The 27241-nt window shown below is 45.5% G+C and overlaps 1 long non-coding RNA gene across 1 annotated transcript; it reads left to right on the top strand.

Annotated features, from left to right (window-relative positions):
• The first annotated feature begins 9102 nt into the window (after positions 1-9102).
• LOC137208399 (uncharacterized) lies at positions 9103-26006 on the top strand. The gene is made up of 3 exons (XR_010935618.1): positions 9103-9537; positions 13648-13724; positions 25882-26006. It is a non-coding gene; the product is annotated as an uncharacterized lncRNA (long non-coding RNA).
• Positions 26007-27241: the final 1235 nt, after the last annotated feature.

The raw sequence follows: 27241 nt of genomic DNA, 5'->3' as shown, positions 1-27241 counted from the left end.
CACTCAAGTCGTTTTTTTATTTGTTTGCTTGTTTTTAAATGTGTGGAAGCTCTTCTAAACTGTACAGTAACAGTATAAACCACAGAGGTTAGGCTACCTTCTAAAAAACAATCTCCTAGAGGGAATGTATTAATATTTTTCATTCAGTTTATAAGCAGTTATCTAGTGCCTGGTTTGTGCCAAGTACACTGGGCACTGGTAGGTAACAATGGAGGTGACGGGCAACAACACTTAGTCTAGTGGGGAAAGACAGACTTGCCCATAAATGATCTGGATCCAAAGGGTTAACTGCTACCATGAATGGGGTGCAGGTGATTAAACCACAGCCACATCCTTGGGGGGGGGCGTGGCAGGGCACAAAGGAAAGTGCAGTGAAACGTGCCATTCAAGGCAAATGGAGAAGAGACTTACAGACTGAGGGAATAGCAAAGACACAGACGTGTGGAAAGTCAGGTTGGCTGTCACGTAAGGAGTCTGGGGTGAGTGACAGAAACGAGGTGGTGAGGAAGGGAGGCCCAGCTGGATATGGGCCTTGTAGTCTCTGCCAAAGCCCTGGACTTCAAGACTTGGCTCCTTAAATTAGGATTGCGCAAAGCCATATAGGATAAACGTGAGGCAGCTCTCCAGGGCATCACTTGTACTCAAAGAATTTTAGGGAAAAATCATTGTTTCTAAATGAGGGGAAAGAAGTGGACATATAGAATAGAATTAAAAACCCATATTAAATTTCAACACAAAGCATGAGATTTCAAAGAAATTCAAAGTAGACAGCTTTGAACTCCAGCTCACACTCCATAGCTTTCCTGTTAGAGGGAATGAGATGGAAAGTTTTGAGAGGCGAGCAGTGGAGAATGGGCAGAAAGTTGTTAAACAGTGCAGTGACATGACTGGATTTGTTTCTGTCGAATTATAATGCTGGTGACAGCAAGGAAGAGAGATGGGAAGGAAGATATTAGAGGGTCAGAGATAGGGAGTTACCGCAACAACTAGGGCAGGGGCGGGCGGGACTGAATAGCTTAGAACAGAGGGGGTTTGATTTTGTCATTAAATGCACATCCCCGTTCCATTGAGAAGGAAAGGAAAGAGAAATAAGCACTTGCTTTGGAGTCAAAAGCCCACGATCTGACCCCCTGATTTTGTCTAGCTGTGTGACCTTGAGCAAAGCACTCTGTCTCTCTGATTTTCACTTCTCCGATCTTCTGAAGGAGGGGAACCATACCTGTCTTGCCTACCTCTAAGAGTCCTCGTTTGGACATCTAAGATAACATCTGTAAGAGCTCTTCGTCAAGGGCTTCAACGTGACTTGTGTTTCAAGGGAACAAAAGGCCAGAGCTCTCTTGGCTTGGTGACCTCTCCAAGAAAAGGAAATTGCTATTTTTTTCCCCTTCTTCAGCTGTTGGAGCTGCAGATCAATTGCAACCAGGCTCAACACAAAAAGGTAGTCATACATGATCAGCAAAATGCTCCAAATGATGTCATCCATCAAGATGGACATCGCAATTTGCCAACTATTTTCTCATAAATCAAACCTTAGTCCCTCAAGGAAGAGGGGCAGGGCTGGAGGAGCCGACATGGCAATGCTTATCGGGAGACCAGACGCAGGAAAGCCAGGGAAGCGCTCCCTTAAGGATACAGTAATTATTTTCACTCGATGGGAAATCAAGAGGGGCACGATGGGAGGGAGGGCTGGAGAGTGTCTGCCTCACTTCATTACAACTCCCCAGGCAAGGGACACAACATATGCTTTTCATTGGGAAGCCAATAATTTTGAATCGTGGGACAGGTGAAAACTTAAATGACATTTGCAAACCTTGATTTATTTCTCTGCTTAACTCCGGAACATGCTTTAGACTCAGCTCTATAAGTTTCCATAGATTGGTGGGCGATGTCAAGAATTTCCAATGACATATTCAAGTGTTTCCTGTCCCTATCAGTTAATTAAATATTTTCAGTACTAATCTCTTCTTATTGCAATGGTTTCCCTTCTTTCGGCTATGGGTTGGGAAAACAACAGATATGAAATATGTGTTTTATTGAAAACAAAATAACAAAAATAAAAAAGAATAATTTTTCCCCCACGTGCTATTTTACTTGCTGGAAATCTCATTAAAAGTTATTTATGAGCTGTTAGGGATCTCATAAGGATTACACCTAATTCAGTCTGTAAAGTTTTTGAGTTCTTTTTACATGAAGGACCTCCTTTCCCATTATTTTACTTTGGTTTGCACCCAAATAAATACTGGAGATCAACTTCTTGCCGGAAAGGGCTCCTCGGTCCCTAAACTCACCAATGTCCCTCACGTGCGTGACACAGGCAAAGTTTGTAACTTCTTCCTCCCCTTTCTGCTGGACCCGCTCTGCTACGACCAGGGTAATCGACTGAGGGCAAACTTGTTGCTATTGATAAATTATTATTTGTGATATTATATACATTGTAGCGAAGGTGGCAGAGTTGTAGGTATCATTTTTATCCCTGAGGTTTGTAGTCTCTGCAACTAATCATTAGGACTAACTAATGGGTCTGTCCTGACTGACTAACCCATTTTCCTCTGCTCTTCCTCCCCCAGTTCTCTCTGAAATAAGCAAACTGAATTTGATCAGAGTGAGTAATTTCCCAGTCCTTTTTATAGGACCTATGCGCTCATTATTTTGCTGTTTCTCAGGCATCTGAACCTCAGTTCACCAAAACTTGAAATGCTAATCTAGGCATTTTTTGTCCTTCTAGGCCCTTTATTAAAACATGCCAAATAGGGGCTTCCCTGGTGGTGCAATGGTTGAGAGTCCACCTGCCGATGCAGGGGACGCGGGTTTGTGCCCCGGTCTGGGAAGATCCCACATGCCACGGAGCGGCTGGGCCCATGAGCCATGGCTGCTGAGCCTGCGCGTCCGGAGCCTGTGCTCCGCAACGGGAGAGGCCCACGTACAGCAAAAAAAACAACAAAAAAACTGCCAAATAAAGTTGCTTTTAATTTCCAAAGAAATCTTCCTTCTGTTCATATTTCTAAGACACGGGGAAGAATGTAGTCATTCAAGTAGCTGAATATTCAAAATGGAATCTTGTCAGGTAGGAAATTGGCATAAAAATTTAGTAGCAATAACAGCCTTGCTACCATACCCATCAGATATACAATATACTCATGTAAGGGTTAGCTACTGTTATTACCAGTGATCCTACTATCTTTTCTATCAAAAGTCTGGCCCATGGATGGCTTATTTCTCTCTAGGTGTCTACATACCCCTCATACACCAGCTCATTTCTCTAATCAAAACACTAATAATCCCAAGTCCAAGATGAACCATCCAGCCAGACTCTGTATAAGCCTGGAATATCATTTTGGCCACCATGGAAATAGACAACAGCAGTGTCTTCACTTACAGATCTTTCCCTCTTGGATCTCAAAGCATTTACAACTACTGTACATGAGACTGAAACCCTAGCCTACACTCCTCCATTTGGGCAAGAGTTGGTCCTCCCAAAAGTAGTCCAACACTAAGGCAATGGCTACATATTTTAGGAGAGAATGTATTTCTCCTTAATCTCAACCAACTGGAGGATTTTAACCTTTTCTATTCTTTAATAGAATTCTATATAAAAGATCAGTTTAACTTGGTAATGATCATTGAAGCATCCCGAGTATGTTGTAAGCCCCCAGATGAGAAATGTCTCTCGGGCTAGACCAGGGAAAACCACATGAGTTATTTGTATGTCAGTCTAGCACAGTGGTTCTCAACCCTGGCTGCACATAAGAAGACAGACTGACTCTGTCTTCCCCCACCCCCAGCATTGTTGTGTTTGTTTTCGTCTTTAGGATTCCCAGGTAACTTTACGGTGGCAGCCAGGCTTGAGAACCACGAGCCTAAGTTTAATGACAAAGACAGGCTGGGGTGATCCTATGATAAGACCCTCCCAGAATCCTCAGTGCCTGTCCTTGCTAAAATTAGGAGCAGAATGAACCTATAGGGCTCTGACTTACCTCTGACTCCAAACACAGCCGTAGAGTTGTTACCCACCCACTTTTAGTGAGTTGAATTATGTGTTATAGGTTGAATTGTGTCTCCACCTAAAAAAGATGTTGAGGTCCTAACCCCCAGTACCTGTGAATGTGACCTTATTTGGAAATGGTCTTCATAGATGATCAAATTAAGGTGAGGTCATTAGGGTGGGCCCTAATCTAATACAACTGTGTGCTTGTAAGAAGAGAAAAGTTGGACATGGTGACAGACACATACACAGGGAGAAGGCCGTGTGAAGGTGAAGGCAGAGGTAAGGGTGATGCTTCTGCAAGTCAAGGATTTGCCAGAGATGGCCAGCAAAGCACAAGAAGCTGGCAGAGAAGCCTGAAACAAACTCTCCCTCAGAGCCCTCAGAAGGAACCTACCCTGCTGACACCTTGATCTTGGACTTCTAGTCCAGGACTGTGACATAAAAAATGTCTGTTGTTTAAGCCACCCAGTTTGTGGTACTTTGTTATGGCAGCCCTAGGACACTAATACACCCAGTGAATAAACTCAACATATTTTTTTTTTTTTTTTTTTGCGTTACGCGGGCCTCTCACTGTTGTGGCTTCTCCTGTTGCGGAGCACAGGCTCCGGACGCGCAGGCTCAGCGGTTATGGCTCACGGGCCCAGCCGCCCCGCGGCATGTGGGATCTTTCCGGACCGGGTCATGAACCCGTGTCCCCTGCATCGGCAGGCGGACTCTCAACCACTGCGCCACCAGGGAAGCCCTCAACATACTTTTAAACTCCAGGTAGATAAAGTTTACTAAGATCAGGGCTCAACCTTGAGCCCACACAATCCATAAGAACGAAGTATCTGATCAGCTCTAATAGTCTACAGAGTGGGGACTGCAAACACATTCTTCCTGGGGCTTCTAGGAGGAGGTGGCATCACTCGATCTGAGCTTTGGAAGAGTATTATTTTTGAGAAGAGTGAAGGGAAGCAAAGACATAGAAACAAAGATGTTTCAAAGAAGTAAGAGGCTGCCTTGGTAGTGAGTCAGGGAGTCTGACAGAGGGCAAGAAAGAACAGCCTCTGTGTGTGTGTGTGTGCATGTGCGTGTCTTTGGGGTGGAGACTTGGGCCAAACTGACAATAATCAAAAGAACAGTGAACATCCCTAAAGCGTGTACTCTGAATGAAGCACTGTGCTGAATCGTATTCAATCTTAGGGTTGAGTCAATGGAGCTCAGAGACTGTTATCGCCGTTTTACAGAAGAGAAAAACAAAGCTCCGAGGCTTGTCTGACCCCTGCAGTTGTATTCCCCATGTTTCCAGCTACACCACATTGATCACTAGTTTATACCCCCGGTGGGGAGGCATGAATAGAGATGGAGGGATGAAGATGGTCTTCAAGCAAACACACATCTTTGCTGGACTGGGGGCTCGCGCAGCCCCGGAGGTCCCGTCCGTGTGTGGGTACAAGGCTGCCCACCGCACCCCTGCTGTTTCCGGTTTATCCCCCTCGTGGGGGTTACCGATAAGCCAGGGAGACCGATACAGAGCAAGGTGTGCTTTTGGATTGGAGTCCAGCTTTGTTCTTCGACTCCAGTGCTTTAGGGGAAAACAGAGGAGGGAAGAGAAGGAAACATAAAAAGTTCCAGCATATGAGTAGCATTTGCAATGTAATCTACGTGTTCTGAGCCAAGTTACTGTACACGCTCTGGGGAGAATTACAAATAAATGACGAAACGTTTTGAAACATGGCTTATACCTAATTAATCATGGAACTTACAGAACAAAGAAAGCATTTCTTCAAAGTTTTCAGCGTCTTCTCTATTATGTGGAACGTGCAGGGGAGGGGAGGGGAAACCTCCTTGCCCTGTAATGGATACACCATGCACTTCATCTGCGGAGAGACGTTCTTAATCTTCTTTGGCCTCCTGAAACCTCTGAATCCTTACATCTTTAATACTTTATGCTGAGTATTTTCATATTAAAGGAAACTGAAAGTTTCCAGATCATGAAATATCCCTCAGCTTTTTGTCTCTTGATCCCTCAGCCCAAACGATACCGGTTTTGAGCTTATGAGATCCTCAGGCATTTCTTAAGTACCCGTGATATTGTGTCCTGAGACTCCCGTGTCCCTTTTATACACCGCCACCACCCAGAGACATCCGTGGGCGTGTTCTGCTTTGAAGGCAAAGCTCTGAGGCCCAGGTCTTTGCCATGTCTATGCTATCCCCACGCTCTGGACCTTGATTTACCTGTTTGTAAAATGGGGAGAGTAATCGACATCTACTCTGGTTTATTTTGACTGTTAAGTGAAATAATGCCACAAAAGCACTCAGCCTAATGCTTAGAACATAACCGCTCAATAATGGAGCATGCAACTGAGTGTTCCAGACACTTTTTTTTCCATTCTCTCCTTAACCATGGACTTGGCTGAGTCCCCATTTTGCTTGGCCGGCCAGGACATTTCTTTAAAGTTCTGTTGTACCAGTGACAGATATGGAAGTCAAAAATCACTTTGCACCGGGCAGCCAGTGTCCACTGTTCCTACAGGAAGCCACGGTTCCACTCTTGCCTCTGGAGTTTTTCCATAGTCACTCCATGAGCTAGTGTGGACACAACTTACAGGGAATTGGAGAGGTGTGGGTTTTCATTCCAAACGTTGTCACTTGTACCCTAAGTGGCTTTGGACGAGCCAGTCAGGCTGCTTGGAGGCAGGTTCCCCTTATCCTGCCCCCTTGTTGAAAAGGCAGCAAAAAATGCAATGCATCGAAGTGGTTGTAAGAAAAGCTAAAACCTGAACTCCCCTCTCTCCCAGTTCTATGTAGAGAATGGGAATGAAGAGCATACTTGCTAAGAATTTCCAACAGCCATGGTGAGCATCTTCCCAAGGTTTCTAAGTATATCCTCTCTTCCCGCCCTTGGGCAGCTCAGCCATGGCCATAGGGCCGGGGGCTGACCATTCAGAGGTGCAGCCTGTGCTTCTGAACCTGGAGGAGGGCAAGGCAGAGGCTCATAGAGAAGGTCTAGCGTAGGGTGGTGGCACCAACTGGCCGGTGGTGATGATGCCAGGGGTGGTACTGTAGCAGATAAATGCCAGGGGTGGTACTGTAGCCAATGCCTTAGGCATAACCTCACCTGTGTCCTTTGCTCTCTAACCCCTCTTGGTTCCAGCTGACATTTCATCTTAGCTCTCTGTCTTCCTGTAGACTCTGAGCCACCCAACATTGTCCTTATAAATTCATTCTCTACTTAAGCTAGCCATTGAGCTCCTTTGCTCATAAATGAGAATCTAGACTGAGACAAATTAAGATACGCTCAGTGCCTACTACGTACCAAGTACTTTGCAGATGAGGAAACTGAGACCTGGAGAGTTAAGGTAACTTGCCCAGGTTGGTCAGAGGTGGTGCTGTGGTTTGAACCTCTGTCTGTCTGCCTTTTTCACTCAACTCTTTTCGCAGAGAGAGTGCTGAGAGATAAACCTGGAGTCCATAACCATCCGTTTTTGCGTTGAATTTGCCTTGTAGGTGGGGCCTTTGGAGGTTTACAGCTGTGATTGGACACTACATTTTCATCCCCCGCCCTTCTTCCCGCCCACTCTCCACTCCACCCTGGTGGTGAGCTGTTTGTAAATTGCATCAAAAGTGAAATGCCTTCCAGTGCTGACAAGCGTCCCTGGCCTGTGCCCATGAACCAGACGACAGAGGTGACGGATCAAGGGACCAAAACAGTGGAAGGACTTGGCTTTCTGTCCTCCACAGCAACTCTCAAGCATAATCTGCTGTATCCTTGGTTCAGGTTCCCTCGGCTGATGCCTTCAGAAATTAAATGCACATGCCTTGCACTGTGTGGTGAGAGCACTTGGCTCATTTGATTTGCATTCACCTGGTGCCCTTATACCTGCTGCTGCACCAACAGATGGCATGTGGTCCTCACTCCCTGGTGTCTACGGCTGGGAAGTCAGATGTTGCCATGTGCCTTTGGAATCGCTCTCCACTGGCAATTCCCTGCAGGGGTGGGGTAGCTTGTAAAAGAACGGGAAGCCACTGGAATGGCCATCCACATCCACGTTCCCATCATCTTCTCTTCCTCAAAACAAGGAGGGGGCTGGCCACTCTCTGGGCACCCAACTTCCAGCAGCTTCCCTGGAGACAGACCCACATAAAACATCTTATTCTTGACCTCATTCCAGTGTATCTGCAGAGCATCAGTCTGGCCAGAACCTGGTCATCTTGTTTCTTTTCCACTGATTTTTTTTTTTTTTAGAAGTCAATTATTAAAGATCTTGGGTAATAAAAGCAGTTTGAACTTCATTATCCCTTCTCCAGTATTAGATACTGAAGACCTTGGTCAGCGATACTGTGTATAAAACATGAAGCAGTGAATTAAATGCAACTTGATGGTACATGTTGTACTTTAATGAAAACAAAGGCTTGGGAACACTGTTTGTGAACATGTTACCCAATAAAGTGTTAGCGAAGGAGCTCATAAAGCTGCCAGAGGGATTTAACCATTGCTAGAGCAAGAGGGAAACGCTCTGCAGTTGGGCCGGACACAGAGGGAGGTCTACAGGCTTTATCACAGACGCTGGAGGTTTTTATTTAAAACACATGGAAGAAAGACACTTGGGTTTGGCACCAAAATGTCTTGCGGTAAAGAAAAAAAAGATTAGAAATATCCAAAAGAAATTAGAAATATCTGGGTTTTTTCTGGAGGGAAAAAACCAGATGTGAAGAAATTAAGACAGGATGACACGGGGTGCTGCGTTAGCCCATTTAAAACGATGGCGAAGGGAAAGAACACTTCTCCATGGCAGCTGGTAGGCACGAGCAATTGAACAGTTCATACCCTCTCTGCTGTCCTTGTCACAAGATTTGTAGGTCGTTCTCAGCCAGCCATTGGGGCGAAAGGGCACAGGTTGTGACCTGCTGTTTTGCCAAAGTATGATCAACTCACACAAATTATAGGCGTAAGAGAGTCCTGACAACTTCAATATGATGCGCAAGGAACGCAATTATTTGTGACATGTGAAGCCAGTGTGAGACCATAATTCTGTCGCTGCGTGACAAGGCATTATTAGCCGGGGCAGGCAGCGGCTTGAGCCAGGAGCAGCTGGAGGAGAGGCAGGGAGAGAGAGAGAGAGACAGAGAGAGGCAGAGGGAGAGAGCTCCACGGGGAAAGCCCACGATGGGCTTTCTCTCCCAGGGCTGCGAACAGCCAGGGTCCCTTTGTGGAATGTGGACCTGCTCAGAAGACAAGTCACCTGCCAGCTCTCTGGTCACTGGAGAATGAAGAAGGGTTTGGTGGGAAAGACAGAGGGGGAAGCACACCCTTGGCCTGTGGCTTGCACAGCCAGCGTGTTTTCTTTGACATTGGACGTGATATTTTTCAAACTGTGTTGTTTCAGTGGGAGAAGAGCTGGGGGTCGGGGTGCTGGGCAGAAACCTCTGCCCCCTATGGTTCCTTCCCACCAAGTCCTCCCTGGAACCTGTAATGAAGGAGACACAGCCCAGGCCCCCGGGGTTTCCGCAGCCCTGGAGATCCCGCTGCCTGCACCTCTGTGGACTCTGTAGGGGATCAGCTCAAGGTAGGTGTAGGTATTTCCTTTCTGATGATGGTTATGGAGGGTTTGGCCCAGGGGCGTGTGAGAGGAGGGCGGCTGGGCCCCAGGAAGGTTTCCAGGCTGCGTGTGGGGGTCACATGACAGGTGGGTCCCATGACAGGTGAGTCTCCAACTACCGTATTCATGAAACAGGAAGTGAGATTGTGTTCCGCTGGTCTGCAGAGGGTAGCTGCTTCTTAGCCCAGTGACTGTAACCCCAGTGTTGAGTGGTGGGCGGTCATGACATGCATTCATAGAGTCAATGAATGTACCGTGAGCACCTACTTGGTGTCAACCAGTGCCCAAGGCACAGAGAATCTGAATGAGAAACACCTCCATCTGCCCCCCAGAGCTCTCAGACAGTGAGGATAGACAGATGAAAACAAAATAATTAAAACATGCTGTGGGAATGGGGCAAGCTCTAGGAATCATGGGTGTGCTGGGGGAGGCTGACTTCCTCATATCATTCAGAGGTCTGCTCAGATCTCCCAGGCAGCGGGGTCCACTCCAACGACATCGTCCAAAACAGGTCTTCTATCTCAGGCTGTACTTGCCACCTTGCTGCCATGTCTTGTCATGTCTGAAGGCAGGGTCAGAGGGCACACAAGCCAGGGATAATCAGTAGCAAACACGCACAACGCAGAGCTGCTAGGGAGCAGCTCTTTCCAGCGGGAGTCGGTATTTGACCGAACAGCACTTATTAGTGCATGTTCGTTGTTCCTCCTCTTACAACGTAAGCTCCAGGAAGGCGGGACGTTTTCTCCTCACTATTCGTCTCCCAGTTGCCCTGAACAGTGGACACAAAGTACTTGCCCAGCCAACATTTTCTGAGCGCCTCAATGCCAAGCACTGTCCTAGGTGTTCTTGCTTTCAAACACATTAGCCTGTTTAATCCTTCCAAACCACCCAGTGAGGTAAGTTTGCTACTTATCTGTTGCTTCATAACAAATCGTCTCAGAACGTAATGGCTTAAAATGATAATATTTATTACTTCTCACAATTCTGTGCCTTGGTTGGGGTTCAGCTGGGCCAGTTCTTCTGCTGGTCTCGCTTAGAGTTTGATGAGGCTGCATTTCTCTGGGAGCTTGGTCATGGCTTGATCATTCAAGATGGACCCTTGTCCTCCAGGGTCCCTAATCAGTTGCCAGTCTAGCCTGGACTTCCTTACAGCATGGGGCCTGGGCTCAGAAGCCCCAGGTCGTCACTTCCTTCATGTTCTATTGGCCCAAACAAATGCTGAGACCAGCCCGTCTTCGAGGAGAGGGAAATAGACTTCTCTTTTTTTTTTTCTTTACATCTTTATTGGAGTATAATTGCTTTACAATGGTGTGTTAGTTTCTGCTTTACAACAACATGAATCAGTTATACATATACATATGTTCCCATATCTCTTCCCTCTTGCGTCTCCCTCCCTCCCACCCTCCCTATCCCACCCTTCCAAGCGGTCACAAAGCTCCTAGCTGCTCTCCCTGTGCTATGCGGCTGCTTCCCACTAGCTATCTACCTTACGTTTAGTAGCGTATATATGTTCATGCCTCTCTCTCGCTTTGTCACAGCTTACCCTTCCCCCTCCCCATATCCTCAAATCCATTCTCTAGTAGGTCTGTGTCTTTAGGTGGATAGACCTAGAGTCTGTCATACAGAGTGAAGTAAGTCAGAAAGAGAGAGACAAATACCGTATGCTAACACATATATATGGAATATAAGAAAAAAAAAAATGTCCTGAAGAACCTAGGGGTAAGACAGGAATAAAGACTTCTCTTCTTGATCCAAGGAGGGCATGCACCTGCACAGAGGGGAGGACTGTGGTTGGAGACGATGCACTACAGTATAATTAGCCTGCTTTATAACTGTGGAAACCGAGGCTTAGAGGGATAAAAAGATGTGTACAAAAGTAGGAAGAAAGCGGCAGAGCTAGAATGTCAGCCTGGAGCAGTCTAACTCCATCTCCAATGTTCTTTGCTTACTAGTGACTCTTCTCAGTAGCCCCTCCTGAACCTTGTGGGGCAGAGCTGCTATCTTCCGTGGCTGCCCCTCTGCTTTTCACTTTCTCAGAAGAGTGGCCGGGGTTTAGGGGGCATGGCAAGCTCTAGACCTGGAATTTCATGCAGCCTCTACAACTCACTAACTGAGCGAACCTGAGCAGATTTCGGAACCATTTGGAGTGTCTTCCTTAGCTGTGAAACGGGACAGTACTGGTGTCTACCACACAGGACTGTGGGAAGCTATATATGTAAGGCACGCCACCCACTGCACGGCGTACGGTCATCGTTCAAAGGGTGACAGTTTTAAGGTGCCAAGATCTCCAGCTGGACCCAAAAGGAGCCTTCACAGACTAGTTTCATAACTGAATTTAAAGTGTAAGAATTCCCAGATGGGTGAGCAAATACCCACATTTACTGTTAATCCACAGATACCTTCTGAAATCCGCAAAAAGGCTTTTAGGGACTGGCGTGTGGGGATAAGTCATCACACTCTCCCCTGCAAGAATCTGACTGGGCATCCTGACTTCCTGTTCATACAGGGATGAAAGAAAGAAGAAAGAAAAGGAAAAAAAAAAAAAGGGTGAACAGAATTATATGCAGCTCTGGAGCTAGGATTTAAGGATAGACATAAATCTAAGCTACCAACAGAAAGCTAGGGAGAAACAAACAAACAAATATCCCCTGAGGGCCACTGTGTCTCATCCTTGACTCACCGGATTAGTCAGGACTCTTTGGGTTATTAGAGGTGACGTGCCCACACTGACTCCAGACAGCTTAAAGGGAGAGGGGGGATTTATGGTCAGGCCTGGTTAGATCCAGGAGCTTACGCAGCATTGTCAGAAATCACTGTCTCCATGGCTCAGCTCTGCTTCTCCAAGTGGCTTTCTTTTCCTCTTCCGTAGTCAGGCTCCTTCCTGGGCAGCCTTTCATTTGCTTCTAGTTCTATGACTCCAAGGGCCAGGCCCTTTCTCCTCCTGTTTCTTATTGAAAAATTCCCAAGAATTAGAATTGGTTGAGGTTGGGCCCACGTGTGACATGACCAACTTGAGTCCCAGAGAGTGGAATCTGGTTGTCTAGCCTACGTCAGGGCCTGCCTCTGTGGCCCAGGGGTAGGAATTCTGGGATTACTAGTCCTATGGATTGAGGCACAGTTCTGCAGAGGAAGTAGGAACATTTAGCAAGTTCTCCTGAAGGCTGGTTCCAATATAACTGAGCTGTGGACTTACTAAAATCTCTGGGGAAAAAAAAGCTTTTGTCAACATGAACACAGCCCTTGTGTTGCTCGTGGCTTGGGTGGGGGGCATTTTTCTATCGATTATTTCTTTGTGCCCTATTTGCTGTATTTATTTATGGATACTTATTTTCCTACCAGTCTTAGTAAATGCTTGAAATAAGCATATACCCATGAACCAAAGTTCTAATTTAACACCTAAATGTCACAACACGTATTCCACAGCCCCTGGATTAACCAGCAGTCACCTTGTAAACCAAAATTTGTGAAAAAAGATTATATTTCTTTTATTTGTCCCCAAAAGTTTCCATTGTATACAAAAAAAATGAGACAGTGTTCCTTTTGGGGAGAAGACGTTTCTACTTTGGGTTTAAACCAAATAAAATAATATTTAAGGAAATATTAAATAAATTATTTATCATGTTGGTCAATGTTTTGGGGAATATAGCTTAGATAAACACATTTTTAAGGTCAGCCACTCTAAGGGCTGGGTTTTATAAAAACAGCCTCTGAGGCGCTTTAATAAATCTAAAAAGAAAAAAAAACATCAAGCACTTGTTTTCATTACGGAATCATTTTCTCTTGCTGAATAATGATCATTCAAGAGGTAAGCTTAACCAGGAGGCCCTGACGGCCACACTGGGAAACTCGCATATTATGAACAATCTACGTTGATGGGAAGCACTGTTGGCCATGCCTGGATTTCTGTCAAAGCAGTCCAGTCTTTCAGTTGCATTTAAATCAGATAAATGGACAGAGCTGGCGGATCTGGGTCATAAAATTGTCAAATGAAGATAAATTCATTCCTCCTCAATGGGAAACTTCAGAGTAGACTTAGAATATATGTAAGTACAAAATAATGTGTTTCTATTCCCTCAGAATAAACGGTGACCAGATTCATCAAGTGCATTGAATTCACCTCCTGGGTCCTCCATCTTTTCCAGTTGCCGCCCAAGGTAACTTTGGGGCCCATTTGTACTCCTAAATGGCATTCACAGCTAAAGGAAGGCATGGGATGGAGAGGAAAGGATGTTTGGATTCTAAGAAATGGCAGTGGAAGACGTGAGGGGCAGGGGAGCTCTAACGAAGAAGGGGGGCAGGGAGAGCAGCCAAGGGGGGACCGTGAGGAAGGGAGACCACGGGAGGAAGAATAAGAAGCAGAAAGGAGAAAATGTACCTTTGCAAAAACTGGGCAGAGACCAGCTCAGAGGCGCTGCTTGCTGTGGCGCTGGTTTCATTTTTGTGTGGTTTATCGTTTGTCTGAAACTTGAAGGGCTCTCATGACCCCTTCTTATCTATACAAGGAGGCCACATCCCTGCATGTGACCCCAGCCCCACCTTGGTCTTGAAAGGAAAGCCGGGGCTAGGAATGAGGCTGGAGGTTCTGAGTCTTGTCTCTTCCAAGGGTGGAACCTGCAGCAGAATTTCATGGCTTCAAAAAAGAAGATACTTTCTGTTTATGAGCAGGAAAGCATGTCACTGCGGAGTTGGAGGAGTTGAGGTTGCATTACCATCAAGTGCCTCAGGCCTTGAAAGTTCAGGAGAAGAGAGCCTGACTTAACCACATCTGGGGCTTGAGGTTTTATTGAACTGGTAAAAAAAAAAAAATCTCTGCAAAATATTTTGAAAATATTTGATAAACATAGACTGAAGCTACTGCCTACATGCATGGGGGACAAAATAGCCCTGAATTCAGAGTAACAACCTGTGAGCAACCAGCCAGTACTTGGGTTAGGCACAAAGTAGAATGATTAGAAAGGCGGGCTTCAGAGCAAGGCAGAACCAAGCCCAAATCCCAGCTCTACCACTTGTTAGTGGTATAACCACGAGTGTGTGATGTCACCCATCTGTGCCTCAGTGGCTTCATTCATAAAATGGAAATGAATGCTCCTTCGGTGGGCTGCCATGAGGACCAAACAAGGTTAAGTTGTATGGAAATGATATTATGATAGATTGTCAAAATGGCCATTTCCCCTTCTACATCCACTTCCTTATGATATCCCATTAAGAGGAAGAGTCTAGGGGCTTCCCTGGTGGTGCAGTGGTTGAGAGTCCGCCTGCCGATGCACGGGACACAGGTTCGTGCCCTGGTCCGGGAAGATCCCACATGCCGCGGAGCGGCTGGGCCCGTGAGCCATGGTCACTGAGCCTGCGCGTCCGGAGCCTGTGCTCCGCAACGGGAGAGGCCACAACAGTGAGAGGCCCGCGTACCGCAAAAAAAAAAAAAAAAAAAAGACGTAGGGTCTATTGCTCCACCTCTCGAATCTTGGTTAGCCGTGTGACCTGAAGCATTAGCAAATGTGAAACAGGCAAAGACTTGAAAATTGCTTGTCTATTGGAGGCTTCTCTCTTTTGCTGGGCTTGGATCCCTGACGCTGGTATGCAAATGAGCCTGAACTAGCCTGCTGGAGGATGAGATGCCACATGGGCAACCAAGGTGACCAGCAGACAGTCTGTCATCTCCCATACATGTAAGAGAAGCAATTCTAGATCATCCAGCTACCAGCCCTCCTATCAGCTAACTCCAGATGCAAGGGAGTGACCAGCCACAGAGATCAACTAAGCCAGCTCAGAGCAGAAGACCACCCAGCCAATCCCAAGAATTGGAGCTAAATAAAAGGTTGTTGTTTTAAACCACTAAATTTTGGAGTGGTTTGTTATGCAGCAAAAGCTGATTGATATAGGTGGTATCCACTTATTATAACTTACTAATTGGATCAATCAGTCATTTAAATTGCCTGATTTTTGTTCAAAATGACTTCTATCTGTAGAGAGAGACTGGGGCATGGCAATCTTTCTGGTAGCTATTTTGTACAGTCATGTGGTTTAGGATTAATTGCAAAAGACAAGAAGATTTAAGACATCAATAAGGATTTTTCTGAAAATATTTTAAAGTCTTTCCTCCCATCATATTTTAAAAGTTTGACAACATTCTACAAGTCAGAAAAATATACAAAGCAAATACCAAACACTGAAGCTCACTAAGGTTCAACGGCAAGATTGGTCAAAACAGAAAGTCACTCTTAAACAGTTCTGAAGCCCTTAACCCAGGGAACCAACTGGAACCAGAAGAAATGAAATGGAAATAAAAAGGATGAAACTGGATAAAAGGGAGGTCAGTGCCTTGGAACCCATCCACATTCTCTGGTGGGAGTGACAGGCTTTGCCAACTACCCAACTGTAAAGGAGATAAAAGAATTTATGGGCCAAAGCAAAATGAAGAATTATCCAGATAATTTAGGCCGACTGAGCACTCTCACCTGAATTTACCAGTGACTTGTAGCCAAACTGTGTCTGATGGCTTCTATTATCTAGACAGCTGTCTCATTCTTCCGCTTTGCTTGAAATTTGTATGTTCTTTGGCATTTCAACTGCTTTTTATTGCCTACATTCTTTACCCAGGTTGTTGCTCTCTGAGGTTTTGATGTTAAGAAGCGTGGATAAGTTTTGGAAGCGAATTTTTGGCCTGAAGACTCCAAAGCATTCGTTCATTCAACAAATATTTATTATTAATTATTAGGTGCTAGAGACAGTGCTAGGCATTGAGGATGCAACAGTGATTCAAAGAAACAAGATACCTTGGCTTCAGCTTAAGTTTAGTGAGGGAAAAGGATCCATCCCCAGAGAAGACAATGTGAGAAGTGCTGTGACTGGGGAAGTACAGGGCATTGTTGGAGAATATGGTACGCAATTCAGACTTGGGCTAAGTGGTCAGGAAGCACGTCACAGAGGAAGTGGTGCCCAAGATGAAAGATAAAGAACAAGCATTAAGTGGTGTGAAGAAGTAAGGGAAAGAGTATTACGGACTGAGAAAACAGTATTGCATCACTCCGCCTGAGAGAGTATTGCAGAATTAAAATGTTCAGTATGGGGCTTCCCTGGTGGCGCAGTGGTTAAGAATCCGCCTACCAATGCAGGGGACATGGGTTCGAGCCCTGGTCCGGGAAGATCCCACATGATGCAGAGCACCTAAGCCCATGAGCCACAAGTCCTGAAGCCTGTGCTCCTAGAGCCTGTGCTCCACAACAAGAGAAGCCACTGCAACGAGAAGTCTGTGCACTGCAACGAAGAGTAGCCCCCACTTGCCGCAACTAGAGAAAGCCCACGTGCAGCAATGAAGACCCAAGGCAGCCAAAAATAAAATAAATAAATAAATTTATTTTTTAAGAAAGTTCAGTATGGCCAAATGCTTGCATTAACACCAAGTAGTCTGTGAAACCTCAGTACCATTGAGTGAAATGATGGTGAACACTAAAACCATGGCCAAAGCCTGGCCATGACCTGCCTTCCCAGGTCTGCCCTAGGGTCATGGTTAATTTCAGGTGGTGATACTGGTTGGTGCTTTTAACAGCCGTGTCTGTGTGGCCAGAGTACATGCAAGTGGAAATAGGTTGGTTGGCCAGCTAGTGTTCTGAATGGAGGTCAACCCAAGACAAGTGTATATCCCTCAAGGTTAAGCCAGACTCTGCATCATCTTTTCCTACTTCCAACCAATTGAGACATAAGAGAAGGGTGAAAAAAAAAGGCAGAGAGAGAATACGGTGAGCCTCAGAATCCTAAGAAATTGTGACTGTCATGAGAAGGGTTCTAAACTCTGTTTTAAACTTTAGCAATCCTTGTAAAAAACATAAGCTACTGACCAGAAGCACAAATTCAGAGTGTGAGCTCTATATACAAAGACCCCTGTATTAGTTATCAAGTGCTGTGTAACAAATTACCTCAGAATTCAGCAACTTTAAACAGCAAATATTTATTAGCTCTCAATTTCTGCAGCTTACCTAGGTGCCTCAGAATTATGAGAGACTTTATGGTCTCTTATAAAGTTGGAGCCAAGCTGTCAGCCAGGGCTGCACTCTCATCTGAAGGTCTGACTGGGGAGGATCTGCTTCTTAGCTCATTCATGTGGTTGTTGATTGGATTCAGTTTCTCATGGGCTGTTGGACTTAGGGTCTCAGTTCCTTGCTGGCTATAGAGGACCATATTTTTGTTTTGTTTTTACCATGCAGACCTCTCCATCGGGTACTTTACAGCCTGGAAGCCGGCTTCTCTTAGAGCTAGCAAGTGTGAAAGTGTGAGAGAGGGCGTGCAAGACAGAAGCCGTAGTCTTTTTATCACCTAATCTTGGAGGTGGCATCTAATCACTTCTGCTATATTGTATTAGCTAGAGATAAGTCAGTAAATCCAGTCGACATTCAGGGAGAGGGGGTTATACAAGGCCATGAATACCAGGAGTCTGGGATTGATGAAGGCCATCTTAGAGGTTGCCTAAAACAGCCCCCAAAAAAGGAAATGATGTGTGTATATTCATCCTTTTCTTTCCTCCTCTCCTCCTGCTAGAAAGAATAATAACACTTAGCCTGTAAAATTTTAAAGGATGAAATGAGGGAATAGCTGGCAAGTGTTGGGCACATATTGGACTACATTCAGTGATGGATGTCGAGCGGGGAAGCATCTCCTCTTCGTTTATATTTAACATATCCATGGGCTATTGTCACTCATGATCAGCCAGTTGAACTTTTTGGATGAATTAATCTCAAGAAAAGCTGATTTGACTTTTTTTCCCCACACAACCATTAAAAGCCATAGAATGAGAACAATGGTATATAGGGGGAGAGTAAGGAGAACAGATAAACAAGATGCAGGGCTGGTGGGTCTCATCAGAAGATAGGATATCCTCTGTTTTGATGTTCTCTCAGGAATAAACTTTTGCAATTTGTATACTACCTCAGAGCAAATGGGAGTCACTGATCTTTGTGGAACAATTACTCAGTGTCAGGCATTGTTCTAAGCATTTCTCATGTATCCTTTAGTCCTCAGACAACCATATGAGGTAGGTGCTATTATCAACCCATTGTAAAGTTGAAGAGGAAGAAACTTGCCAAAGTTTATACAGTTAGTAAGGGATGAGGGTAGGGTAATTCCAGAAAAGGTAGTTATCACAAAACTCTGTACCATACTGTGTTGCATGGACCACAGTGTCTGTGGTTGATTTTGTGGACTTCTGATGGGCTTGGCACCATCTTTTGCCTCAGTGGGATATTGGCAAGCCACCCCCATACATTGTGAGGATGCGAAGCCCTTAGGCTCCCCTGATGCTACGCTCATATGACCAGTCATATAGAGCCCACTCATCTTATGTTCCCTTCCATTTTGCCTAAGAGCTTAGGAAGTTCCTTTATTCTGACTGTGGTCTGAAGAGCACACAACTTGCCCAGGGTCTCTGAGGCCCTGGATTCATGGCCCCAGCCCCACCCCACTTAGGTGAGAACAATGATTAGATAGTGATCTCCATCTAAGCAAGGGCTGAGGCAGCTCAGAGGGCAGGGGACTCACAGCTACTCATGGCATCCCCTCATCTTTTACAACATAAGATGAATCATTTTTCAGGCCAAGAGAACTTTCCTCTTAGGTTTATTTTTAAATTAAATGCATTTAGGGCCTAATTATTTATCTTTGCCTTCTTCCCTTCACTAAACCTGCTTTATAACTGCTGCAACCAGAAAGGCACACTGCAGTTGGGAGTGGGATGAGGTTTTACTATTTGGAAAGAGTTCCAACATGTTTAGAAACCACTGACAGAGAAAACTGTTTCTACCCAGGACATTCAGAACTATGCCAGGAAAGTAGAATAGAAATTGTGGAAATATGGAGGGACCAGTGAGATAAAAACAAGGACTGCAATGAACATTCAAAAGAAAGTTGGAAGAAACCCCACTGAAAATGTTGGCATCTGGTAGATTTCAAGCTTAAGGATAAAATCTCCAAGTTGGGAGAGCAATTTTTGGTTTTCCAGCAAGTACCTCTAGGGGCAATAATTTTTAGGGAAAGGTAGCTCATAACATTGAACATAGTATTAACATAGCAGGCTGCTTGCCCAAACTTACTTTATTTTCATTTGCATTATTGGTTTGAAAACTCTGCTGGGTTCGTGATCCGTATCATGTTGGCACCTGTCCTCGTAGAAACTGAAATGCTGAGCCTGCAGTTTACTCTGACTGTTTTACTTGACTTGGGAGAGGCCCAAAGAAATTTAGGTTGCTACAGGAAGACTGATAAAACTCTCAGCCTTTCTCCTCAGTAGATCGTTCCCCCGGGGAGATATTTGGTGGGCTGGATACTTTTCAGTTGAAACCCAAGAACATCAGCGGTTATACAAAAGCCCCTGGGATATGCACATGTGTGTGTATGCACATAATGCGTGTGTGTGTGCATGTATATATACATACATACACACACACGTTTTTTTGTAAGAGAGTTGTGGTGAGAGGTTAGTTATAATCACATACAAATTTGCAAAATTGCCGATGAGGTGCCTCTAATGGTGATAGCTAGATCTATTGGTATGATGTTTTTTCAACCACACTTACGACTGTGACACTTCTATCCTGGTAAATCGGGTGAGTGATTTGTCACGCCTATTTTACACAGGAAGAAACCGAGATCTGCCTTAAGCCATAGAACTAGATGGTGGAAGACAAAATTAGGACTCTTGACTCTGTGACCTTAGCCCCTATCTTCAATTCTACTTCCCTCTTACTCTGAATATCCTGTGGTGGAAAAGAGCAAGGCATCTGTGTGATCTCCCGAGGAAAGGTCCCAATCAGTATAAGCCGATCAAGTTTACTCCCTGCAGCAAGGCTGGAAACAGACAAGAAAAGTCTCCCTCCCAGGCTCCACTCCAGCCCAGAAGGGGGCCTCAGAGTCTCTGCAATGCAGCCACCATGCATGGCTTCATGGTGAGACATGGACACTGGTGGCCACTGGCCCCTTGGAGTCTTCTGGTCAAAACTAACCTCTAGCCCATTCCCCAGTGCATGAGGCATTTCTTTCCTGGTTGCCTACAGCACCTTGAGTTTCTTATAGGGAATTACCTCCTTCCCCCATGTGCCATTTTGTGAAATCTTGGCAAAGATGTAAGTCAGGGTGCTCACTTCCCATATGGAAGCTGAGAGTATGGGTTCCTTCCTCTAGCTGCCCAGGCAGAAGGGGGATCAGACCCTCTCTCCTGGTATTTGAATAGAAGCTTTCCCAGCCAGTACTGCCTACTGGGTCTCCAGTGTCCTACTTCCTATACCTGTGGAAACAGGAGACTGCCTGGGGAGAGGAGAGCTTTTCCTGTTTCACCATACTTCCCAGCCTACTCGGAAGAGGAGCTAAGATTGGGTGTCCTGGTTGCCTTTTATTTACTGGGGGCTGTCTGGCTGGCTTCATGGAAGAGGGAGATGGTATTGGAAGTTGGAGGATATGGAAGACTTTCTCGACAGTTGGAATGGCCTGAATAAAGGCCTGGAGGTCGAGAAGCAATGAGTCTAGTTTGGAGCACAATATATGTACAGGACAGTGCTGGGAGCTAAAGCTGATACACTAGATCGGCATTAGCGTTGGGAAGGTCCTGAATGGAAAGCAGGGCATAGAGAGGATGGACATTTTCACAGTCAGCCCTGTCGGATCCTGCACTCTGGCTGCCCAACTGGAGCTCTGTGGATGACCACTGCATTTCTGGAAGAAAGAGTGGACTAGACCTTCCACTTCCACAATGGGAGGCCAGGAAAAGCCTTGCAGTTCCTGCTGAATTCCACCCTATGTGTCACCCTATGCGTTTTCTCCATTAACACTATCTCTTCTCTCTCTCTGCTTCCCAAAGCTGATAACCAACTCCTGAAAATTCTACCCTCCAAGTATCTCTCATAGCCGTCATCTCTCCCTCTCTAAGTCATGAGCCAAATCAGCGCTCAACACACACCTCCTGGCATAGCGCACTAGGCATCTAACTGAACTTCTAGCTGCAGGTGTACAGCCCCTCCCACAATGTCTTCAAGATCCAGCCACCACAGTCCACCACAGGGCTCTCTCTAGAGCTCAGTCCCATGACACACTAGATGTCCTTCATGACTAACCACTGACTCTGGATATATCCAGTCTCATGAATTTGGCACAGAAAGCCCGCTGTGATGTCCTAGCCTGGGATCATGCCTCCTTCCCCACTCTTTCCTCCACAGATCTCTCCCGCATCGTGTGCTCTGTATCTTTGCTGTTTCACACCTCCATGATTTTACACACGTTCTTCTAATGCCCCTTTCACACTTAGATTCCACTTAAGCACTCTTTCTCATCTTTCTAGGTTCCACTTAAATATCATGGGGGGAGACGCAAGAGGGAGGAGATATGGGGGTATATATATATGTATAGCTGATTCTCTTTGTTACACAGCAGAAACTAACACACCACTGTAAAGCAATTATACTCCAATAAAGATGTTAATAAATAAATAAATAAGTAAATATCATGGTGGGCATGACGCCTGGCATATATAATAATTACCCATTGAGTGTTTGTTGAATATTGATCTCAATAAAACCATTCTGCCTTCCCTTGGCCCCAGCTAGTCCTTTCTTTGGACTCCTAGGGTTTTTTGTATGTCTACACCTTCACTGTAGCATTTCTTACATGGGGTTTTAATGTCTAATTCTCTCATTAAATGGTAGGCTTCCAGAAGTATAGTGTGTGTGTGTGTGTGTGTGTGTGTGTGTGTGTGCACTTCCCTGCTACCCTGCATCCATTCCTCCTTCCTAGTAACATTTTCTTCCGAAAATTCTCACTCACTCTGCAGAGTCCTCTGTAGACATTTCCTCTTACTACCCAGGGTGGTCAAGCAGTGGTTGTATAACCTAAGTTTGGCCAACTGGACCCTTGACTGTACGGCAATGATGAAAGGAATGGCTGGCGCTCCTTTACAGTGGCAATACCCAGGTGAGATGATCAGGAGGTTCCTACTACAGAGACCTTACCCCTGGTTACTGTCTGTCCCTAGCTGGATTCTGTGGCTTCCTCTTCCTTCCCTGGGTACCTCAAAGTTTTCTAGTAGATTCACTTTTTTGTTGTTGAGTTCATCAGTGTTAGTTTCTGTTGCTTGCAACCAAAACAAGTCTTAACTGATGTAGCGGAATGAGGGGAGAGCTAAGGTATATTCTCTGAGATTCTGTACCTCTGCCATTGCCGGTGGTGCTAGAAAAGGAAGGTCCTTTCTTTCTTGTATAAGAAATAGAAATCAGCTCAAAGCAGCTCAAGGAAATAGGAGAGCTAATTGGAAAAATACCATCTTTGTGGGAATCTAGGAAAAGTTGAACTATTAGGTTTGAAGTAGGAAAGGAACCAAGAACAGATGTTTGCTCTCTGCATCTGTACTGTTCTATTATCTCTCTATCTGATCATCATAACTTCAGCTTGCATATAAGCCCATATAGTGCTGCCGTTTGCCCTGAACAAGTGCCCTCCACACTTACCACTTCTGGGAGAACAACAGTCCATGTTTTAACTGCCAGCACTTGTGACTCTGTTACGGGGCAGATCAGAAGTCCCAGGGAACCTACAGCTCCAGGAGCAGTCCTCAAGCGATAACCGACAAGAGCTGGAGGATAAATCCCCCAGCTCCCTCCCTTCTTGGCCAAGACAACTCTGAGGCACACGTTCTGCCCTGGCTCTCTGAGTTCCCCAGTAAGATGAAACTCCATTTGCCCACCGTGGAAATGTGCTTGACTGTGTTGCCCCCTTTCCTTCTCTCTTTCCCTTTCCCTGACCGGTGTTTTCTGGGACCACCTCCCCAATAAACTCAAGGGTCTATACTTCTGGAGGAATACACTAAAACAGTCCATAATGGTCCCAGTTCAGCATTTACATGGCTATGCAATGGTAGGATCCACCGCTCACAAGCACCTTTATTCTGTCTCACTTTGTCCAAATTCCAAAGAGACAGACTGGCTCTCTGTTTTGGTGAGAGAGAAACGCATCTTTTTAAGTCAAGCTGCATTCAGAGGTGGCCAGTATGTCCATGGATGGCCACCCCAGGCCAGCTGATCATCTCTAGCCAGGAGGGGAGAGTTGTAAGGTTTGCTGGTCAGTCCACAGGCCTGTGAGCAGGAGACGTTTAAGTCTCAACTGGGGCCATTTGCCTTTCAGGGAACTATCACCCAGGTGGTTGCATGGGAAAATCAACACAAAAGGCTGTTTATTGGACATCAAATAATTATTTGCAAACAATGCTTTGATAGGTTAAGCACAAAAGAATCAGAAACACATGGATTAAATTTTCATTGAAATACACACTTGAGTTTGAAAATTAACAGGATACGAGCTTAGGAAGGGATTTTTCCCACTTTCTTTTGCCAAGCCAGATTATTTGGAAAATAACTCAGGAATTTTTTACAGCTCAGGCACCCTCCTACTCCCTCCTTCCCTTTTCTTTAGCTTTTCCCTCACACGGAGTTAATTAATAAAAGCAACATTTATCAAAGAGGACAAGTCAGCCTGTTTGCGTGTCATGTGGCGATGGGGGGTGGGTGTGACCATCTGTAGCATGGATGCATTTCATGGAGATCTGAGGTCATCAGTGCTGCGATGACCAACACCCAGTGCTCACGCCCCATGTGTCGAGCACACTGTGCTAAGCCCCTGGGAGACCCCCACCAGGTAGGCGCTGTCACCATTCCTCATTTACAGGATAGAAACTGAGGCTTAGGATTAAAGGTATTTTTCCCATGTGTAAACAGCTAGTAAGTGGCAGAGCCAACATTTGAATTCTCTCCTTCTGTCTTCTGAAACCACTGAGGGATCTTACCCTGTGAGTGGGGACTCATAAAACCTCTGAGATGGAAGAGAGTTCTAACACCACCGCTTCATTTTATTAAAGAGGAAACTGAGGCCCAGAGAGGCAAAAGATCAAGCAAGATTATTATGCTTGGGAGCCTGGTTTAGACAGACACGTTATTAACCAGAAGCATTGCCTTCTCCAAGTGTTAACTATTTGAAATACTCAAAGGAGAAAACCATAGCTGTAGCTGTAACATCTAGTGCCCAAGTTCCAGTCCCTGACTCTTTAGACGGGAATTGTTTACGTATGAGATACGATTATAAGGACAAGATTCGTTTAGCCGCAGCCTCGTGTATTGGGAGTTCCCAGGTCTGGCGCTCTACCTAAGTCACACAGATAACTTGACGTCAAGAGGTGATCTGAAGGCCACTGCATGGCTCACCCACCCCAGAATATCTCCCCCAGCCCCTGCCTTCCTGTCTAATATTGCCAACAGTAGTCCCTGCTTTGTAGTACTGTGGTCCTGTGCGGTGCCTCCAGTGGTCCAAAAACGAATGGAAACATGTTGCAAGGGAAGAAGAACAATCAGATTCTAAAAGCGAATCAACTTAATGGATTTAAGTCACAGTCTTGAGGGAGAGGGGTGTGCTTTGTCCCGTCCAGGAAGCCAGGTGCGAAGGAGAACGTTGAGCTGACTATTGTCCCCTGCTCAGAGCCATAGCCACACAGAGGCATTGTCATTGTCAGGGTACTTCTGGCTGCAGGGAAGAGGAACTCATTCAAACTACCCAAAGCCCCAAATGGAGGACTTCAATAAGGACACAAGGGTTTCTCATGCAACCCAAGGAAGGAAATGCAGCTGAGCTCCAGAACCAGAAAGGGATCAGATATCAGGGCAGCTACTATGTCTGACTTTCCCTGGTCCAGGGTTGCATGATGCCCTGTCCCTGTTTCTCTCAGGGATTCTGCAGACCAGTTGTCTGCCTCTAGACGAACTTGGCAGAGGACGTCCTCTCCACGGTACCCACAATGGGTCCAGTTTGAAAGACTAATAACAGTCAATCACTGTACCTTAATTCCAAATTCTTGGGAGAGAAAATATAACTGATCCAACTTGAGTTTTCTATAAACCCTTCGTCCCATTCACAGCAGTCAGGCAGTCTGGGTTCCCACTATGAACACAGTTATGTGGATCAGCTCCTGTGAATGGAAGGGAGAGGTGTGGCCTGGAGACAAACCCCCAAATCTCCAATGCCTTGCAGAATGTTGCAGAGACTCCTAGCTGTTCCCCAGTGTCTCTTTTCCCTTTCTTCCATAGCAACAGCACCCTTTAATGTTCAGCTGGGCACACGGTCTCCCAAAATAAAGACTGTATTTCCCAGCTTCCCTTGCGGTTGAGTCATGTGACTCAGCTCTGACCGATGGGATATAAACAGAAGTGTGTGTACAAGTCCCGGGGAAGGGTCTTTATAGGGAGGAGTAATACCATCTCCCTCTCTTTTATGGCATGTGGACACGATGATTAGAGATGAAGCAGACATCCCGAACCAATGGAAGCCACGCGTTGGGGATGGCAGAGCAAAAATAATGACGGAGTCTGAGACCCCACTGACTGCAGACGGCTGTTCCAGCTTGGACTGCTCAGGCCCATTTCCCTGTGACAGAGAAATAAATGTCACCTTGTTCAGACCGTTGCTATTTTGGATTTTCTATCATTCTCAGCCAAACCTAGTCCTTTACGCTAGAGGGCATTAAAGGAAGCAAACCTGGGGATGTGCTCCCTTTTCCCATTTTATTATAGTGCACATTTGTGCCACATACACGCACACACACACCAGTCACCAGAGAGCAAGGCTGGAGAGAATGTTTCTTTGGCTTGCATTGTCCCTAAACTATCTCTATCTCACTTCTGCAGCAAGGCTTATGCCTTCTGAATCGTCATCCTTGTGGGCAACTGCAGTTCACTGAGGGATCATTTGGGGAGATACTCAAGGTCTCTAGGGAGAACTTCCTGATAATGGGCAGATTCTTTCCCCTCCTGATGATAGGCGAGCTTCTCAAGAGCACTGTGGCCTTTGTTCTTTGTTTTCAAGGAGACAAACTGTTATTTCTTGCCTCTGAAGAAGCTTCTAATATGGGTGAAATATCACAAATAATTAGGCCAAATAGTAATGCAAGTCGCACTAGAAACAATGCATACATTATTTCATTTTATCCTCATCATGAGAGCTTCTGCCTGATTTAGGTTAGTGTGAAGATAGCTGTGGGTATTCCCTGCCTGAGAACTCTAAGCCTACTCTTTATGGAATATTTACCATTTCTCATTTGATTCTTCCTCTCTTGATTCATTGTTTCACAATTGAAAAGTTCTGATGCTATTTTGATCTCACGTAAAAACTCTGTAGTTCCACAGATGCCTTGTTTCTGGGCTTCCCTTATGTCTTGGGGAGGCATCTCAGGGTGGGGTTGAAAAGCAAATGTGCTGTGGAAACTGGGGGTTTTAGCAGTTACCTAAATATGAGTTGGGGGCTTTCTACAGAGTCACCTGAGGGTCTGAGTTAAGGAAGCCATTCAGACACCCAAGACCGAGGGCAGGCATGAGGACCATCTGGACCAGTGTCTCTTTCTGCAAGCCAACAGTGGGGTTATGGGGGGGGAAATCTGTCCAGAAATTGGCCCCCCAGCAAATATTTGCTGATGGATTGAATGAAATGCATGAAATTTTTGAAGTAAATATTGCCCATACAAGACAAAGTGTTGATTAAATTCTAGAGAAGGCAATAACGTCAAAGGTATATGAAATCTAGCCACAGTTTATGCCTCAGTTCTGAACCCTGAGTTGTTGCTTCTAAGGAAATCCTTGTGATGTCATCAACCAATAAAGGA

Source organism: Pseudorca crassidens, chromosome 16 (assembly GCF_039906515.1).
Source record: "Pseudorca crassidens isolate mPseCra1 chromosome 16, mPseCra1.hap1, whole genome shotgun sequence".
In the NCBI taxonomy this organism is placed as follows: Eukaryota; Metazoa; Chordata; class Mammalia; order Artiodactyla; family Delphinidae; genus Pseudorca; species Pseudorca crassidens.
This window is presented reverse-complemented; position numbering and strand designations above follow the sequence as displayed.